This window comes from Helianthus annuus, chromosome 3 (genome assembly GCF_002127325.2).
Source record: "Helianthus annuus cultivar XRQ/B chromosome 3, HanXRQr2.0-SUNRISE, whole genome shotgun sequence".
Taxonomy (NCBI): Eukaryota; Viridiplantae; Streptophyta; class Magnoliopsida; order Asterales; family Asteraceae; genus Helianthus; species Helianthus annuus.
The window spans coordinates 136,116,089-136,136,078 of NC_035435.2; the positions used below are offsets into that span (position 1 = coordinate 136,116,089).

The 19,990-nt window shown below is 36.3% G+C and overlaps 1 non-coding gene and 2 pseudogenes across 1 annotated transcript; all 3 read left to right on the top strand.

The window, feature by feature from the left end:
* The first annotated feature begins 5,780 nt into the window (after positions 1-5,780).
* On the top strand, positions 5,781-5,976 carry LOC118490753. The gene has a single exon (XR_004890002.1). It is a non-coding gene; the product is annotated as a U2 spliceosomal RNA (small nuclear RNA).
* Positions 5,977-8,853: 2,877 nt separating this feature from the next.
* Positions 8,854-9,032, top strand: LOC118490761 (annotated as a pseudogene).
* Positions 9,033-10,687: 1,655 nt separating this feature from the next.
* LOC118490771 lies at positions 10,688-10,810 on the top strand (annotated as a pseudogene).
* The last annotated feature ends 9,180 nt before the right edge of the window (positions 10,811-19,990 follow it).

Here is a 19,990-nt window from a genome sequence, read left to right on the forward strand (position 1 = left end):
AGATTTATTCAAATCGTTGTATCGATCGAGCAATACTCCAGTCTAGACACAATGACTCTAGACGAAGCTGTTGGTAGATTAAAAACTTATGAAGAAAGGTTAAAGTTGAAGAAAAAAGAAAGCCCCGTGAACAATCTAGAAGAACTCTTGTATGCGGGTTATGAACAACATGTTGGAAATTGTGGACGAGGGAGATTCTATCCGTCACGAGGCCGAGGGAGAGGCAATTATCAACATAGGGGCGAAGGACACACTTCTTACAAATTGGAAGGAACCGACAAACCACAAAGGGATGATAACAAGCAAGAAATACCGGCTATGAGAGATAGGTCAAAAATCACTTGCTACAGATGTGAGAAACCTGGGCACTATGCCTACGAATGCCCAACCAAGAAAACCAAGGAAAACGAGACACTCTTGGTCGAAACAGAAGATGATGATGAACCGACACTTCTGATGTGCCTAGACGATGAAGAAAAGTAAAATGGGAAATTTGGTCGTGTGAAACGATCAAAGCAGAAAAACCATGTGACGCAGGGAGGAAGATAACATGTGCAAGGTATTATAAATAATACAGTGAGTGGACTAGATTAGGTAAAAGTGAAGACTCCGTGATGGAAGCAATCAATGATAAAAGAACTCATTGTGTGAGACAACCGTGATGAGGAGATTAAATCCGTGATAGACCAAGGAGAAGGCACACGTGTGAAGGAAACAAGTAATCATGTGACTGGTTAAAAGAAGGCATCGATGTGTGATAAACCACGAAACTTTTATGCCGTGAATGATACGTTTGAAGAACAAAAAGCCCGATGGTATGATTTCGAAAAACAAAAAAACAAAGATAAGCCGCGGTGATCAACATTACGATCCGCAGATTCCTTGTTCAAGTTTGAAGAAAAAAAGAGTCCAATGTGAGTGAAATAAGTCGTAATTTGTGGTTGATTGGCTTCTTTGTTCTAAAGAATTGGATATGAAGTTCTTGTTAGGAAGAAATAGTTGTTCGTTGTTGTATATTGAAAGATGTTAATATGAAAATGGTATTATGGTGATGTTTGAAATCAAGAAGGATGACTTCTTGTGATCTCATTTTGATGTTTGAAATCAAGAAGGATGACTTCTTGTGATCTCATTTTGAAATTATATTTTTATTCATCTGTATGTTGAAAGGTTTTGATATGAAAGCCAACAGTCGATTAAGGCGGCAAAATTGATTTTATGGGGGAATTTTGACTTTACCAAAGTCAAAGATCGCTTTTTAAAAGGAAAAAGTCAGATTCGACTTTCAGATTCTTTTTAAAAGGAAATAAAATAAAACAGAAAGGATCAGGGGTAAAAATTTTAGGCAGTTTGACTTTTTGGAAGTCAACAGCAGAATGCTCCCTTGGCAGTTGGTGCCAAAATAAGTTATGGTGCCAAAATAAGTTATCAAATTTTGGGTAGTTTGACTTTTTTGAAATAACTTATCAAATTTCAATCTGGTCAACTAAACCGAAATAACTTATCAAATTTCTAAACCGGCCTGTTGGAAGGGAGATCTACCCTTTGACCAGCCGACATTCTCGTCTTTGGATGGGTAGGAGGAAAACATGCCTGTGTGGATCTAATAGGGGTTTCCCCGCTTGTGGGCTTAGGGGGTAGTGCTTTCACGGTGGGTCAGACTGCTTTAAAGGTTGCTTCGGGTAAAGTGACCAAACATGAGAAGACGTGCCTTAACAAACCAGCACGTATTTATCCAATTTGCTTTTGATACTTTTGGTTTTCTGGCGCCAGAGGTTGTGGACCTACTTAGTCGAGTTCAAAGGGTCATGCATAGTAATGTTATGACCACGAGATCTATGGACGTAGTTTTTAAAAGACTTAGTTTTGTTATTTAAAAAGGGGTAGCGGCACAGCTTGTTGCCCGTTTACCAACTATCTCGATGTAAATTCATAACACGAGTTGTAATTTATTTTAATTTCAATCTGGTCAACTAAAGTTTTGTTGTCTTACTCTTTCAAGAACTGAAGTTTCAACATTTTTTATTTGAATTCCAGTGATATTGTTGAAATGGCTAGTTATGCACCTTTTTTAACTAGTTCTATACCCGTCCGGTGGACGGGTATTTTAACGTAGTAATATAGCAAAACCGACTTTCTATGACTTATAAACAAAATCATACAAGGTGCCAATTAAAAGTGCAGCTCTTGAGTAAAAAAAAAAGCGAATGCAATCTTGCGCGACAAGATGTCGAATGCACCATACCCCTCGAGTAATAAACTCCGCCAACATAATGTTGTTTAACTTAGTTGCTTGATATAATCAATCGCTAAGTTTAAAAGGCACATTATCTATAATGAAATATTTTGATTGTTAATCAATTTTGTGAACAAAAATTATAAATTTCGGCAGATGTATTAATGAGACATCAAAGAGTGCCTCTAAAAGATGAAAACATAGAAAAACTTTGTTTTTTTTTTACTTATATAATTTGTCAATCATGCTCCATGTGATCACTGTACTTGACAACCCTACAATATTCAAAGAATACCTCACAACTATCCCATCAAAATTTCATAGAATACCTATGGTGAAGTTATAGTGCCACATGTGTTTTTGGATGCATTGATTTATGAACCGTAAGTTGTAGTCACATCAACAAAATTGTTTGATAATTGATAAGTTCTAAAATAAGGGTATTTACAAAGATGTTGTGATGTTAGCAACTTATAAGCTTCAACATAAATATAGTAATCAGTTAGTTGTATATTTAAGTTAGAGGTTAAAGTGAATATAATGATCAATTGTGCTTCTAAATGGCCTTGCACCAGGGCTACTTGGTTCCTGAACTTGAATCCCATTTTTTACTTTTGCAGCCAAACAATATATTTTGAAGATATCACGATAGATATAGATCTGAACAACTTTAGGGGAAACAATAACAACACCTAGTTATAATAAATAAAAGCATGAGAACAAGGTTATGTCAAAGGACAATACAATTTTGTAACATAACAATTTTGTTTAGAGATCGAATTTCTATTACGTACACGGTGTCATGCTGCACTAGAATATAAGGAGACTAAGAAGCATGATTTTCGAGGTTTCAGAAACTAGTAAATTGTATGCTTAGAAAATTCATGTCAACTTGTTTTTTAGTATAAACTTGAATCTATGTTATATGGTATTTTTCCATCTTATGACCCGATGAAAATGGTATGATGAGTTGTAAATATTGAAATAGTGTTTAAAGTAATTTGCACGAGCAGAAGAGGTGGTGACGGTGGTGGCCGTGGAGACAAGGTGATGCCGGTGGTGGCCGTGGAGACGAAAAGGTGCCGGTGGAGAAACTACATTGACCAAGAACCAAGAAATTAACAACCTATATAACAAAATAAACAAAAAATTCAACATAAAACTAACCGATTTGAAGTAGAAATGAAGAGATTCGCCGGAAATTGGAGAGAAACCGTGAGGGAACTGAAAAGATTTGGGGGAAATGTAGGTGGAGGGAAGCAAAATGGCGCTGAAGTGTGATTTATTCGTCTGGCCAATAGGGGCGACATAATGTCGCCGCTATTGATTGATGCGTCGCCGCTATTAATCAGATTGAACCGCAGCCGTTGGATGATGATGACAATCGTGTGGCTAGGGTATAACATGGGACACCGGATTGCGGATTGGACCAATAGCGGCGACACATTGGATGTCGCCGCTAATAATGTCGCCGCTATTAACTCTTTTTCTTGTAGTGCAAGGTGTATCATGCATGAGTGCACTCAAATTCTATTAGAGAATCTGATGATGGTGTTTGTTGTGTATTCCTCATTGTTTCAGAATGACAAAGGAGATAAAGTCAAATGGCAATGTTTACTTTGGTAACATGAAGATTGCATTTCTGTTTATGATCATAACTAGGAAGATCGAAAAATGTTTGGGAGATTGCATTTATGTTTCTGTAGGGGTATTTAATTTGTTTTGCAGATCACTTTTTAGACATATGTTTATGTAGAAGTTTGTTACTTTTGTGGTTTATACATATTTCTAACTTGTGATAGGTATGCTTGAAACTGGTTGTCTGGCGAACCGGTATTCATTTATATGGACAATCGAGTTCTATGGATCTCTGGAACAATAGTGCAGTTGAAGGTTGAGAACAAAAGGGAGATCCGTGTGATATTCTCCAATTATACAATTATAGGAGTTCGCAGAGGAGGTGGTTAGCATCCCTGGGGTGGTTTTGATAAACTGCACTCAAATTACGGTAACTGAATTCTAAAAACTTCTGGTGGAGATCATGGGCAGAAAAAGGTGGAGCAAACCACCAGCAGAGAAAACCACAAATAACTGCCACCACAGTGGGTTTTTCATCTCAGCAAGATCTAACGATGGATATCGATTTCACCGGCGGTTAAATCTTAATGGGGTTAATAATATATATAAGCTGGAAACAAAAACGAAATGAAAATATGTAAATATGGAATTCTAGAGAAACACCTGAGTTGCCACGTTTCCAAAATATTCATTCTCTAAGCTTATAAGTTTCTCTTTAGTTGCATCAGGGATATCAAGTTTGATGGCCGATCTCAAATTTTGAATACATTTTGCTCTATTATACCTCTGTTATAAAGGGTTAGTAAATAATTAAAAAAAAAAACATAAACAAAGATTCCACTCATGATGGAAGTTATGATATAAAAATAAAAAAAACTCATAAGTAACTTACTCGTAAGCCACGGGACATTGTTTATTGTGGACTACTTAAAGGTAATGAATAAGTGCCAAGAAATGATTGGCATTTTTAGTTGCTTGATTGTTTGATAGTTCCTATTGCGTCTTACTGTCACTCATTAAATTAAAACATAAATAATTGGATGTAAAATGGGAAAAATACTAAAGAATATTATGAAATGAAAAATTACCTTAACAACTCTTGAAGATGAAGAACATGGCCATCGCATTCTTCACTGAGTTGAGCAAGTAGATCATTCTACATCAAAACTAAATTAGGAAAATTGAAAAAATAAATTTTCTGTAATTCAAACAGTAACAAAAACACTAGTTTAATATTTTTTTCAGAAGTAAAGTCAAACGTGACGAGACAATTGTGAAAGATGGTTTCTGTGACGAGTTTAGGGATATGATTAGTGGCTTCCGTAACCACCCATTTTACTTCTTTATAATAAAGGCCAGTTGGATGAACCGAGGCAAATATGCAGGTGTCGTCATTGGAACACACCTTCCACAAGCTGTTTTAACAAACCAAGTAGGTATGTTAAGTTTTTTTTTTTTTATCATGTTCAATTTTCTGTAGCACTTAGAAGACACTATCAACCACATTCTGTTTCTTTCGATCTTTTGATTTCCATGAGTATGTACCCAATGGATATGAGTTAGAATCATGATTGGGATGACTCACTAATAGAGGTTATCAATTAAGCTAAACATAACTGGAATTAGTCATTTAGTCAGGTAGATAAAGGCTCTTAGAACGTCAAAGCACAAAAGCTAATTCGGTTTTCCTAGCATAATATTAAGCTCACTTAGCAGGTGTTATTGTGAATGCATCCCACTTAAACATAATATTATGTTTGAAACTTTGTTAGGGTGCCTTGATAGAAAGTGTTAATTACTTAATTGAGTGTCGATCATTTGATGAATACTTGCAAGGCTAGTTTTATGAGCAAACAATCAGCATCTACAAAGGGCAAAAGTAACTCATTTTCCCACATTGGCTGAGGGAAGAATACATATATGAAGAGACAGCATACATAAACAGCAGCCCAAGAAGGAGAAAAGCATACCTTTCTCGGCCTTTTGGCTAAGATCAAGTGTAGTATTTGTTCTTATCAGTTTAATATCTGATATGTGGGCCATCGGCCCACTCGATATTAATCTTATTTTTTATGGGGAAAAACCCATCACAATAGCTTGCTATTGGGGCCTTTGAGCGTCGCCTTGGTGTTGCACTACTGCCTTGGCCTGGCGCACCCCTCCAAAGCTTGGTTTAAGTTTATTTGTTATATGTTCTAGTGTGTTAACGAATCTGGGGGTGACTGTAATGGATGATTGGTTAAACATCAAAAAGAGTCTTCTATGTAAGTTATCACATCATTTTGCCATGTTCCCACCCCTCCGTAGTTTTATTGTTGGTTTGACACATTTCTTTGAATTTTACCAAGAGAACTCATGCTAATAAGCGTTTTGCTTATTAGTAATATGCAAATAACTTAAAATGGGTTTTAAAGACATTACGTCCCAATAACCTCTTTTAAGATTTCTCCATATTTGTCTATTCTTTCAGACATGGATCGTATTAAGTCTTCAGCATTACTAGATTCTCTTATTTGTAAAGAGGGTCCAGCAAAACTGTGTCTAGGTTTTGTTCCTAGAATATGTTTATTTCGTGCAATATCAATTGCCCAATTTTCTTGTAACTGTGAAGGCTCAGAAAATTTACTTCCTTCGACAATTCCAATTTCTCAGAAAATATCTTCAATTGTTATATTTTCTTTTTCCTTATACTCAATTGAATGAGTACTATTAGTTAAAGCATACGAAATTAAATAATTAATCGTAAAAACTTTATTTCCTGATTCCATAAGGTCAGTTCTTTTCACATTGGTGTATAAAACTTAAAGTTTTATCAAAATCTTTTGAATCTCGATGTAAAGCAAATTTAGGATAAATAGTAAACATGAATTTACCATAAGCTAAATTTCCTTGTATCGCTCCCAGAAGAGCGTCTTGCCTATTAATAATTCTATTATCAACAAGGGCCATTTTTATAGGAAAATTTATTCCATCTCTAAACTGTGCTTTTAGGAGAATTTTGACTGCTCCTATATGTACCATATTGAGAGATTTTCTCAATTCTGGTTTAATATGTAAAAGCCTTTTTGCTATTTCCCCTTTTGTAAGAAGTGGCAAATAAACTTCTCTCGATGTATTTTTTATGTCCACTGAAAGTTCTTCAGTGTTAAAACAATAAAATATGTTATTTTTTCTAGAAAAGGCTCTAGACACTAAATTTTGTAAAGTTTTTGTTTGATTAAAAACTTGTTTTGTGTCAAGCTTGATTTTAAGCTTGCTAATTTTTGTTAGTTGATCAGAGTTAATCATATAATCTTAATCTGATACAAAACCCTTTTCGTTTTCACTAAAGTTTATTACCACAGTGTTTTGTTTTGATTCTTCCGAATCGTCTTTAAATAATTTTTTGTTTTCCATTTAAAAGGGAAGTATCTTATTTTTTAAAAAAGAGCACTCGGCTCTGATACCACTTGCGGAATGGTATTGCGGTAGTTTACCGTGTGGCTATTTACTACGGTAAATAGAGTAACTAATAAGTTATTATTTGAAACCATTAATTTTTGTGCCCAAAAATTTGTCGTACACAAACTTGTAGTAGACAATTTGATGGCAAAGTTTGTTGCTTCGGTAAATTACTACCGTAAGTAGGATGACAAATGAATTACTATTTGAAACCATTAAATTTTGTGCCCAAAATTTGTTGTCGTACATAACTTTGTAGTAGACAAAAGTTGAGTAGTATACAAAACTTAAGTACCCCATGTGGTACTAAATTGGATTTATCAATTTTAGTGCAAACTTTGTCTATGGCAAAAGATGCCATCCAAATTTGGTAGACCAAAGATGCGTTACGAAGTGTTTTGTAATTATTCAACTTGATTACAAATTTGTTCGTAGATCCATTTTGCAAATGGAAACTTGTATAGTTTCTATAAATGACAAAAGATGTCATATATGATTCTTGTAAATTGAATTCAATCATCTTTTAACATACATGCCATTGACTTCTTAACAGCTGAACCTGTCCCACATTTGAATAGATTAATTTGTGAAGTGTAAAATATTTTCGTCAAGGGTAATTGTGAAGCTTGAATCAGTTTTACTGTTGCTGTATCCATAAGGGCAGAAAGTCCTGATTGAGCACCAAAGGAGAACATATTAAAGTTAGGGATGATTTGTATTCTTTGGTCTCTGCTTTATTTCATATCTACGAAAGTGCTTCTTTTTGTTTGATAAATTCACATGTAATTCTTCGTTTTATCTGCAGAATTCTTGACTTCTTTATGGTTTTACAGGATACACTTAAATCTTTTTAGGACGTTACGAATATACAGAAGCTGCAATACTATCTTCCATGTTAGTTTCCTTGATGTATACGCAGGTGCGTTTTGTTGCTTATACACATTATGACCTTTTAATCAGTTATCAGTTTGTTACGACTTTTATACGAACATACTGCAGAGTTTCCACCAACTGATAAGGGTAAAAAGATACTTTTGCTTGTCCTCTTACAGTATTAAATCCAATTTGCAGCCAATTTCTGACAACAAATGGTATTATCATACTTTTTTTTGTGTTCTTATATGCATGTAGAGCATGTGGATTCTGTATTTACTATTGCCATTAATACAGATTGGTCAACTGAGGTACCTGCTTTACTTTTCAAGTATGTGATTCAATCTTTGCTCTTTGTTTCTCAAAGTATTTCCTTCACTTTGGTTTCGATCATGATGTTTTTGGGCCAAAGCACCTTATTTTATACATATTACGACTTCATTATCAACTTTTATATAACAGTATATGCTTTTATGAGTGAGATTTTACTGGTTACGTTTGTTTCTTGGCCTTTCTGCACTTCTTCATATCGACAGAATATTGAACTATATTTTTCTGAAGATCTTCCTTCTACTGGGATTCTGTTAAATGTTATGGTTTTAAGTTATGAAAGAGGAAAACACAAAGAACAAAAGTCACTCACAGTCGGTCCCATATTGGCTGAGTGAACTATACAAAGATGAAGAGACTACCTATATAAACAGAGGCATAAGAAGAGAAAAAGCATACCTTTCTCGGCCTTTTGGCTAAGATCAAGTGTAGTATCTGTTCTTATCAGTTTAATATCTGATATGTGGGCCATTGGCTCACTTGATATTAATCTTATTTTTTATGGGGAAAGACCCAACACAATAGCTTGCTATTGGGGTCTTTGAGCGTCTTGCCTTGGCCTGGCGCACCCCTCCAAACCATAGTTTATATTTTCTTACCTTTTTGTTATAATGCTTTCTGTAAATTTCATATGAAGTTTGAGGTTGGCAGTCTGCTATTTTTTAAAATGTTATTAAAATGAGTTTGGGTTATTGTTTTTCAAGTGTTGGAATTGAAGATGATGAACATGTCTTTTATTGATCCTTGTTATGCTACACAAAGTATGTGAGAACAGAGAAGAGATACGCCCGTCCCTTTCAGGAGACATTTATCTTGAATCCCACGTATTAGAATAAGTCCATATCACTTTACCATATTTTTTTGAATTGATTTGTAAACAGAGGTGAGGAACTGGTGGAATGAGTGATCTAGTTCACCGTGCCTTGCTACAGTTTCTTTTAAATAAATACTGGTCATTCTATCCAATGACTATGACTATCAGATTAGCAAAAAATGATAACTTTCAGTTAGTGAAAAAAAATCACCCACATGACGTTAAAAAAGTAGGTGTTTTTGGCAAGTTTTTGACCAAACTCATAGAGTAATTTGCAACCACTTCCACATATATGACAACTGAGGAAAACTTAGCTTTTCATGTCTAATGGTATGAGCACAAGCCAGATAACTGACGTAACGTCTTCTCGCTTCTTTTTAGCTGTATCTTTTCATTTTTCTCTTATCTCAATTTTTAACCAGTTGACCCGTTTGATGCTCAAACTGCAAGGATTTACCGTCATTTGTTTCTAATCACACATAACATATTATACTCAATTGTTTCTGAACTCCATATTTTGGTCGAAACACATTTTGGATGTTGTTTTTAGCAAGTTCTAGTCATTTATGTATTACCTCAACATATGTTTAACTAGGCAGTAAGTAACATGTAGTCTGTTCTGTGACACATTTATTCCAAGTTCTACAAAGATTGTGGATCATGAAATATATGGACTTTCAGCCTTATTTATTGTTTCTTGGCTTACCCGCCTTATGAGATTGCTTACAACATCATGCTAATAATTTTACTGATAGTATTCATCTCATTCAAGGACCTGATTGTTCTGGCATATATGTAAACCAGGTTGTTCTTATTTATTGTTTCCGGAGCATGGTTGCCCTGCAGTTTTAGTCTTCCGTTTCCATACCATTGTTTAGTTTGGCAGGCTATTAATCAAAATTCTTGTAATGGATTTTGCTTATCTTGTAATCAATTCTCAACATGCAGAATATTCTTACAGTACAATCCTTTTGAATTCAAATGAGTATATAACAAGTTAGAATCATGATTGGGATGTACTGACTTTTAGAAGTTATCTGTTTAAGCTAAACATAGCTGGTATTAGTCTGGTAGATAAGGGTTCTTACTTAGAACATCAATCAAAGCACATTCAGTCTTCCTAGCAGAATATTCAGTTGACAGATCTGTACTAAGGCAGTGTAACTTGTATGTATCCCACTTAAATTTTCTAAACAATAACATGATATTGAGTTTGAAAACTTATTAAGGTGCCTTAATAAAGAGTGGTGATTAAGTATCCATTAATTGTTGAACACTTTGTGATATTAAATTCTGGGAGGTGAAACTGAAAACTATTATGAAATTTAGTCTATGACAGTCCCACATCGGCTGAGTGAAGAATACATATATGAAGAGACAGCAGACATAAACAGCAGTCCAAGTAGAAGAAAAGCATACCTTTCTCTGCCTTTTGGCTAAGATCAAGTGTAGTATCTGTTCTTATCAGTTTAATATCTGATATGTGGGCCATTGGCTCACTTGATATTAATCTTATTTTTTATGGGGAAAGACCCAACACAATAGCTCTAAACTATTTTTTTTATTTTTTATTTTTTGTTATAGGTAAGGGAAGAAAGTCTTGAGTGAGAACTGAAGGACTATATATTAAAGGTGGGGATGATTTGTACTCTTTGTTATTTGCTTTATTCCATATCTACAGAATTAGTCCTTTTTCTTTGGTAAATTCAGATATAATGAATGCTTCATTTTACCTGCAGAATTGTTGACTTTTATGGGATTCAATTAAATCTTGTCTAGGATGTTCTCAATATACATAAGGTGCAATACTGTCTTCTTTTTGGATCACGTGTTAGTTTTCTTGGTGCATCAGTTATCAGGCTTGTAATCAAATATGCGATTCCATCTTGCCGTCAAGACGTTTTGTTAATAATGATTGCTTTTGACGGACATTCGATGTAAAAGGGCGTGAAAAACAAACTTTGGAGATATTTGGTTTCTAAGTTTGTGTATCGTTTGGCAAATTTGGATATCCGGTTTCATTAAAAACAGTTTACAGTGATCGTTCTGCATAGCCATCACAATAGTTTAGAGAAATAATTATTATGTTTATTGACAAGAGTTAGCAACACTAACGCTTCCTGAGTTTCATTAAATGAGAGAAAAGAAAAGATTTGGAAAGAAATAATTTTTTGTTGTATTCCAGAGTTTAATTAAAGAAGAGAAAATGAGAGATTTTTTTGTCTAAAATTAATCTTTCCAATTTGGAAAGAAACAGAGAGAAAAGAAAAGAAAATAAGAGAATCATTTCTTTTCTCTCCTTAGTTTAACTCGCGAACACAGTGTAAGGTCTTTTGAGTTACTAGTGGCAGCCAGCTGCTGGCCACTTGTTTATATTTTTCTTAAATTTACGCAAATGATTTGATGGTCCAAACCTCTAGGTGGTAAATGGAGGATTTGATTAACCCAGCTACCCGTTTTCGACCGCCAGCGACGAACTTTCAGGAATTGATTTTCCATTTTTGAACAACTATTGATTGGATTCTTTTCCATTTTCCTGACCTTTGCTTTAACTTTTTTCTTTTTTTTGCCTTCTCTTCTTATTTCCATCCCTTTTATTTTACTAATTCACTAAAACTTTAATATTCTAACATTAAATTTCTTTTATTTGTTTTTCTAACATACGTTTTATAAACGAAAATATAGCCGGTACTGCGATTCAAACCGGAGTCTATTCGCTATAACACAAAACCTTTAACCAACTAAGAAGGTAACTTTTCCATGTATTTTCTTAATAGTTTTTCCTTTTTTAACTCAAAGTAAATGTATTTAATTCATCATATTCTTTTAATATTAAGACATCTTTCAAATGTTTTGCTATCACTATATGGTTAGTGTTGGCATTTTAACCGAGCAATGTTGGTACCGGTGTTGGTTCTACAGAAATCGTTACCAATATACGTTATTTTTTATCGATGTCAAATCGTTACCAATATACTAATCAAAACCCTTGATTATCAATACACAAGTGCAGATACAAGTGTAAATCAATGGTCATGATTTGATGATGAAAATACACTAGTGTAAATAGAAAACAAAAGAAAAACTAAAGTTGTTACATGCTTAAAAGGATATTGACAAGTATAGGTACCCAATAATCACTGATATCGATATAGGTTCGTTCGACTCATCGTAGTCTAATTTGACTACAAATTTGTTTTCTTAAAAATTTATACTGGAACATCAGGAATAAAACTAAACACACATATGTGTTAAGCTATTTTAAATAATTAACGAATGCAAGTTATTAAAAAGGATATTTAATTTTATACATTTAATTTTATATATTTAATTTTCTACTTAATCATATCCAAATTTAATATATATAATAATAACTAACATATATAAGAACCATAATCCACAGTTACATAGATTTATAAAACAAATAATGATAAATTGTAATAAGCTAAATAAAAATTTAATATACACAAAAGGGTGGTGATTTTGACCAGCAATCCAACAAAGTTATAAAAAGGAAATAATAAAATAGAGTATTGTATTATTTGTTAGCTTTGTTGTAGCAAAATCATATGATGACAAATTTGTAAATAATATCATATTATTGTCCAAATAATACACTATTCATAAGGATCTTCATGAATTGTACCTATATCGATATCAGTAATTATTGGGTACTGATGAAACAATGGTTAACCGGGCAGGGTTAACTCACTGATCTCGTCAAGAAGGGTTAATCCCTTCCTCTCGAGGATCGCTGGCTGGATCACCGGTGGGTTGATCTCCTGCACAAGGAAACAAACCGTGACTCGTAACAAGGAGGATGGGGTGGGGGTGCTCCTTGTTACCACTCTCCGGCGTGAGAATCAGTAATCTGCTTGGGAAGCAAAGTATGATAGTAGTAGTAGTGAGAGAGTTGTGAAGAGATACCTCAAACCTGGTTTGGGGTTGGTATTTATAGCCGAAGAGTGAAGGAGGAGGATGATGGACATACTGACGACGTGCTGCACCTTTGCAGGTGTGTCAGGCTTGTCAGGTGTGGAGGTTACGCCACGTCAGTCTGTTACTTACGTAGCCCTGACAGATAACTGACATTGGTGCTACTTGCACTGTGGTGTCAGTTCCACTTGTTGGGCGTATAGGATGCGGTGCGAGCCGCATCGCTGCCTGCGGTAACATCTGATGTTACCGCGTCCCTTGCTTGTGATCAAGAAATACGCGAGATGCGGTGCCAGCCGCCTCGTCGCCTGTGGTGACTGTTGCTGTTGTCCAGCTTCCTTGTATTGATAGAAGTGTTCACTGGACGCGGTGCCAGGCCGCATCGCTGTGAATACTTCCGTTTTCATACACCAGATGTGATGCTACCGCATCACTCTACCGCTCTCATATCCCAGGTAAGTCCTCCTCTATCAATGGGCAGTTTGGATTCAACCCTTGTGTCTGTGCGTTCCCGCATGGACATAGGTAGGTTGTTAGCTAGTGGGGGTTTTGATAAGGGTAATGGTCACTCGCGGTCATGCTGACGCGAGATCTGGGACCATACCCCTTCAAGTCCCCCCAGTCTAGTGTTGCTACCATATGCAAGTTGCATGTGGGAGGAGTACTAGACTATGGTGTCTAGAAGGTAGTTTGGAGTCTGGAGGAGATTCTAGACCATGTAGATGGTCTTTGCGCTTCGTAAATCAAGCTGGAGATCTGGAAGAGTCATGCGAAGCCTCTTCCGTACCGGTGAAAAGATTTCGTCTGATGCGAAATTCTCAGCCTCAAGTTTTGATCCGGTAGTATGGGGTACCATTTCTGACGTCTTCCGGGTTGGGTGCCACCTGTTGGTATGTCGAACCAACCTCTGAGATCGAGCTGGAAGTGTCCACAAACTTCGATCCAACCTCTGAGATGGTGGTTGAAGTTGTCCTACACAAACTTCGAACCAACCTCTGAGGTGGTGAATGAAGAAGAGAGTGGTCGTCAGCAGTAACTGGACATGAAATGATGATCCCTTTTGTGGGGTTTTCATGTTCTTCTGATTAGCTCTCAAGTAACCGCACGTCCTTTGCGGTTACCTCGTTGCTTGGCATTGTTGGCCACGAATGTGGGAACAATGTTGGGTACTTGTGTCATCGTTGGCCATGTTTGGTCGAACAATGTGAATCTGGATAATGGTCAAATAAACATGGTCATAGGCATGGTAATGCCCACCATTGTTTATTCTATTCGTCGTACAAGTAGGGTAACAAAGTCATAAGCAGACTTGTTACCGTTGTTCGGCCGCTTGTTGTTCGACAAGATCTCGTATGAGTACTGGGAATCTCGTCTGCACCTCTTCCTTAGCCACTTTCCTTCACGCTCCAATACCGAGGAGTTTTCCTTGAAGTAGCTTCGTTCATCTATGTGATGACTTAGTTGTGGCTCTTCCGTAGCAACCGTTTGCGGAAGCTATGGTTGTGTCCGCAGTGACTCATGAGTGTCTGCGGTTTGTCACCCCATCCTCGCTTGAAGCGGGTGTGTTGCTCAGATGTGGCTCTTGAAGGATCAGGAGTCAGGGTTGCTGATGTGCGTGCACGTATATTCCCTTCCTTCTTCTCGTTGAAGAAGTTGTTTATGCACCCTCTGTGGTTGTGAACCGGACAGGAGGGATTTGAAGCTTGAAGAGAATGAAGGTAATGCGGTTTACCTGTTTCTGAGATGCGGTTCAGTCCAAAGAACAACGCTGGTTCTGAGTATCTGACACACCTGAACGGGCTCGTGTGTGTCATCTCCGCATATTCCACGTGTGCTCGTGGGTAGCGCGGATAGGTATTATACCCCCTTATAGTGTAGAGATATACATTTTTTGCCTATTTTTAGGGGTATGTAAAAAAACGACATGCGGTATGGGTTATGGTGCGGTATACCAGAAAAAACCGCATGCCGCTTATAATTAGGATAATATAGTCGCTTTTTGTTGCATACGTGGCTGATCACACGTGTGAGTTGGTGGAAGTTGGTGAGATCTTTCAGGCATGTGCTGAAATGAAAGGACATTTGCACTGCCCTAGGCATTAAATGCACTGTAGCAAGGAGTGTAAACGTCTCTCTTGTCAGGATAACCGTCAGCGGAACTGTTGCTGTACACGTGTTGCCGCATAATTGGTCCTTTTTGAACGTGATGATTCGTTTTCTCCCTCCGCATTAATTGCGATGAGTATATAAGGGGAAACCGTTCGTGGTTTCCCCTCACTTGCTCGAAATTTCAAAAATTTTTCCGGTGAGAGAAACATTTCCTTTGTCTTCTTCGAAGAGATTTCCTGAACTTCCGGTGAGGTATTTTGAGTTTTTAGTGTTCATCTTCTATATTTCTAATGGCTGAATGTAACAACTGTCACCAAAATCAGTAATTAGGACGATAATTAGTTGATAAGAAAACCATAATTAAGACACCCAAGTAATTCTGCACTAACCCTAAAATTTTCATAACAATTGGAATCAGGATCAGGGCCCCTAAAACTCAGGAGGGATAAACCCTAGTTGGTAATATCTTAATAAAATTTACGTGGGAGCTAAGTTTCCGTTGAAACTGATTCAGCAAAGCTATACCACGACAAGGCTACTCTAGGCTAGATAGTCACCTCAGGCGAGTCGCGACAGATGTCCCGACTTCTTCCGCGACACGCGGGGGAGTCCAACTTTCAGTATATATAGAGGGGGTTGGCACTTGAAGTTCGGTGTTCATTCGACGTCCTAACTCTTAATATTCTCTGAGTTATAGACGAAATATTTCACAAACACACACGATTATCGAAACGCTGCCGCAATCAGGGTAATAACTCGATCGCTATTACGATTCAACATCCGATCGTTTATAACTATCCAACGATTGTCCAAGTGCTGCTCAAATTGAGCTTGTACTTTGATTATTCGTCGTGATTTCGACTTGAATATCTGAGTGCTGTTCGAATTCGGACTATGCTCTGTTATTCGTTGTGAATCCGATTGAATTATTAAGTATTGCACTTGTTAAATCATTGTGAGGGTTTGATCTCGTGAATTGACGTAACTGCTGTATTAAGTTACTAACCTATTGTATGTGCATGATTATCAAATTATGTTTAATCAAGGCTAATCAGTAGGCTTATATCTTGCCCGTTAAATCTGCAATGTGAGTCATTCCTCTTTTATAAACTCTTTTCTCACAGTTTGTGAGTCATTCTTCTTTTAAACTGTTTTCTCACAGTTTGTGAGTAAGTATTACAATACCTCAAATTATTTTCAAAGTGTTATAATTACAGGGATTAAGTCGTGGTTATCTTAACCGCTGGTTAGTGGGGTATTGTGCACATTACTAATTTCTCACGGTTAGGCAATAAGCCCTAACAGGGGTTAGGCTACAAGACCTAGCAGTGACAAAACGTCACTAATTGGGTGACTGGACCCAATAGTGGTATGACCATCGTAACACGGGTGGCAAGACCAGATATAAAATAAGATACTGCCATTGTAATCGCTCTTATTCTGTAATTGATAACTATGTGTCGTTTTATCAAACTGAATGATTCACTCAGTATTTCCCCGCTGACAAAACCTTTTTACAACATGTTTCAGGTGACCTACTGAATTAAGTACACGTGCTACGGAGCACTATCAAGCTTGAAGTGGTGGCTCAAATAAAATAAATAAACATGTTTGTAAAATAATGAAATTATGATATTTATGGGGTTTATCCTAAATATAAATAAATAATACTCGGGCAAAAATTTTCAAGTTTAAAACGATCCTGTTAAGACTTCCGCTGTAAACATAAATACCACGGGTTTTCTGTCCCGCGGCTCCTGGACCGGGTCAAACCGGGGGCGGGGGCCGTGACAGAAAAAGGTGGTATCAGAGCCACTGATCAAGCCACTGATTTAAGCCTATTAAGTATTTAGAAAATACTTAATTTTATTAAATTGCTATTTTGTGATTATGTGCTTTATTATCTGATAAATTGCATATAGTATGGAACAGATTTTATATGTTTAGCAATTAATAAATAAATTAGACTAAAGTTTTAGTATCTTTACAAGTCTAAAAGCCTTATTTCAGTAAATATATAAATTTATAAATAAAACTTAGGGTACTTTAAAATTCTAATTGTTCTGGTAGTTAAACACATATTTCTATCAAAATTTGTTATAAATTCTGACATAAAAATTGTGTGTATTATGCAAAAACAGCATGAGTGATTTGTCTGATGCCCTTCAGAAATTAAATCTCTATCCAGTAAGAACAGAGGTTTCCAGAGATTTTAATAGATATATACCAGACATAGAGGAACCTATAGAATTTAACGCTTTACCTCTCAAGCAACCCAAGTCTAAGGGAATAGACATTGAGGAAAGCTCTAGGCAAATTAAGGGGTTACCATCACAGGAAGAGTTAGATTTTACATTAACAGACTATAATACTATCAAGACTGTTAATGAAGCACGACTATCAATGAACTCAGAATCAGTTATCCCAAACCTTCCAGTACACTCGCGACCTTTCGAAATAGACGAATGGTTGACTCATGAAATACAGTTACAGAACAATTCCTATAAGCTTTTTCCTCGGTCCAATCTAGAACCTTTACCAAATCCACCTAAGAGTAACAAGAATATAGTTAGACTCTGCCAGTTCAACCAAGAATTAATAAATATGGGGAATAGGATCCAAGAGATTGGAAAACAAATCTCCTGGAAATACGATCCAAGGAAACAACGTTACTAGATTATTATTTAACAAAAGGATCGGGAATTTATGAAATTGCGATTATGTAATAGTAATAGTAAAATTGGCATGTGTAAAATAGAAAGTAAAATAGTTATATATAGAAGCATGATCTAATGAAAATCTTAGAACATTTACAAATTTGTGTTCGTTTATGTGATTATGTGCAATTAAGTGTAACATTGGATTATTTCTTATATACTAAATTATTTATCTATAAATTAGTTGTCCAATGGAAAACGCTAATAATGAACCAGTTAACGAGGATAATCAATCCGAGCAACAATCAGGGGGTCAATATATGACTAGGCAGGATATAGAAAATATCGTTGCTCAAGGGATAGCCAATACTATTCCAACAATGATTGCTCAGGGGATAGCCAACGCTATTCCAGCAATTGTCACTGCTGTTAAAAATCCCGTAGAACCACAGCAAATCATTCCTAGCAAACGTATTTCTGAAGATAATTTCAGTAATAGCGTAAACGGAGGTAATGATCATGTTAATCATGATAATGAACCGCGACGAGCTCCGCTCCCTAAGAAAAGGAAAGCTGCAACGCCTGGTTGCACTTATAAGGAGTTCCTTGCCTGTAAACCTGTAGAGTTCGCAGGCAATGAAGGGGCAACTGCGGCACTGCGTTGGTTGGAGAAAACCGAGGCGGTGATCAGAATAAGTAAATGTGTTGAAGAAGATAAGGTTATGTACGCTTCGCACCTTTTCAAAGAAGAAGCGTTAGAATGGTGGAATACAGTGTTACAAGCCAAAGGAAGTGACATAGCCTATGCCATGGGTTGGGAAGAATTTAAGCGATTAATAGAAAGGAAATTCTGTCCCGAATATGAGAAAGAGCAAATGGCAAATAAGTTTTTAAGTCACCGAATGGTGGACGTAGATTGTCGAGGGTATACTTCAAAATTCTTTGAGTATGCCAGAATCGTACCTACTCTGGCTTCGCCAGAACCGGTACTTATATCTCGCTATATCTGGGGTTTGATTAGTGAGATTCGTGACATTGTCAAAGCTGCGAGACCCCGCACGATTGACGATGCGGTAGAATTAGCTAACACTCTAACTGACGGATTGGTACGCACTCGGGAAGAAAATAGGAGGAAGGATTTAGCCCAGAAAATTTCCCAAGAATTTCATATAGGTAATAGTAACAATTTTAAGAAAAGAGAAAACGGGCGATTTCCTACTATTCCATTTTGCGATACCTGCAAGGGAAAGCATTTTGGAAAATGCAAAGGATGCTGCAATTTCTGCAAAATTCCAGGACATCGAGAAGAAGATTGCAGGAAAAAGAAGGCAATAACCTGCTACAATTGTGGAGAAACAGGACATTACCGGACGAACTGCCCAAAATTAGGCAACCTAGTAAACGAGAAGGTGAAACCTGCAGAAGGGACTACCAAGAGAAACGCGAGAGCTTTTCAATTAACTACTCAAGAAGCTGAACTAATTCCTGACATCATAGTTGGTACGTTTTAGTTCCCGACGTTATGCAAAAGTATTATTTGACTCTGGTGCGAACCAAAGTTTTATAAATACTTCCCTCTGTCAAATCCTAATTTATCTTTAGCCAACCTTAGGCCAACTTTTACAGTAAAAACAGCATAAGAAAAGTCCGTTAAAATAAATAACATTTTGCGAGAAGCAAAGATAGAATTAATAGGACGTAAAATTTTCTATTCATAAATGAGCCGGATTCGATGTTATAGGAATAGATTGGTTAAATAACCTTGTTCGAATTCTCTGTGATAAAAGCTTCAGTATTATAGGAAGGACGAATCAAGGAAAAGGTATATCGATTATAGGGAATTAAAGTTACAATTAGGAATCGATACCCATTCTCTAGGATTAAGGATCTATTTGATCAACTTTAGAACACTAGGTATTTGTCTACGATATATTTGTGTTTTAGATATCATCAATTGAAAGAACAAAACATACCTAAAACCGCTCTCAGGATTAGGTATGAGCAATACAAATTCAC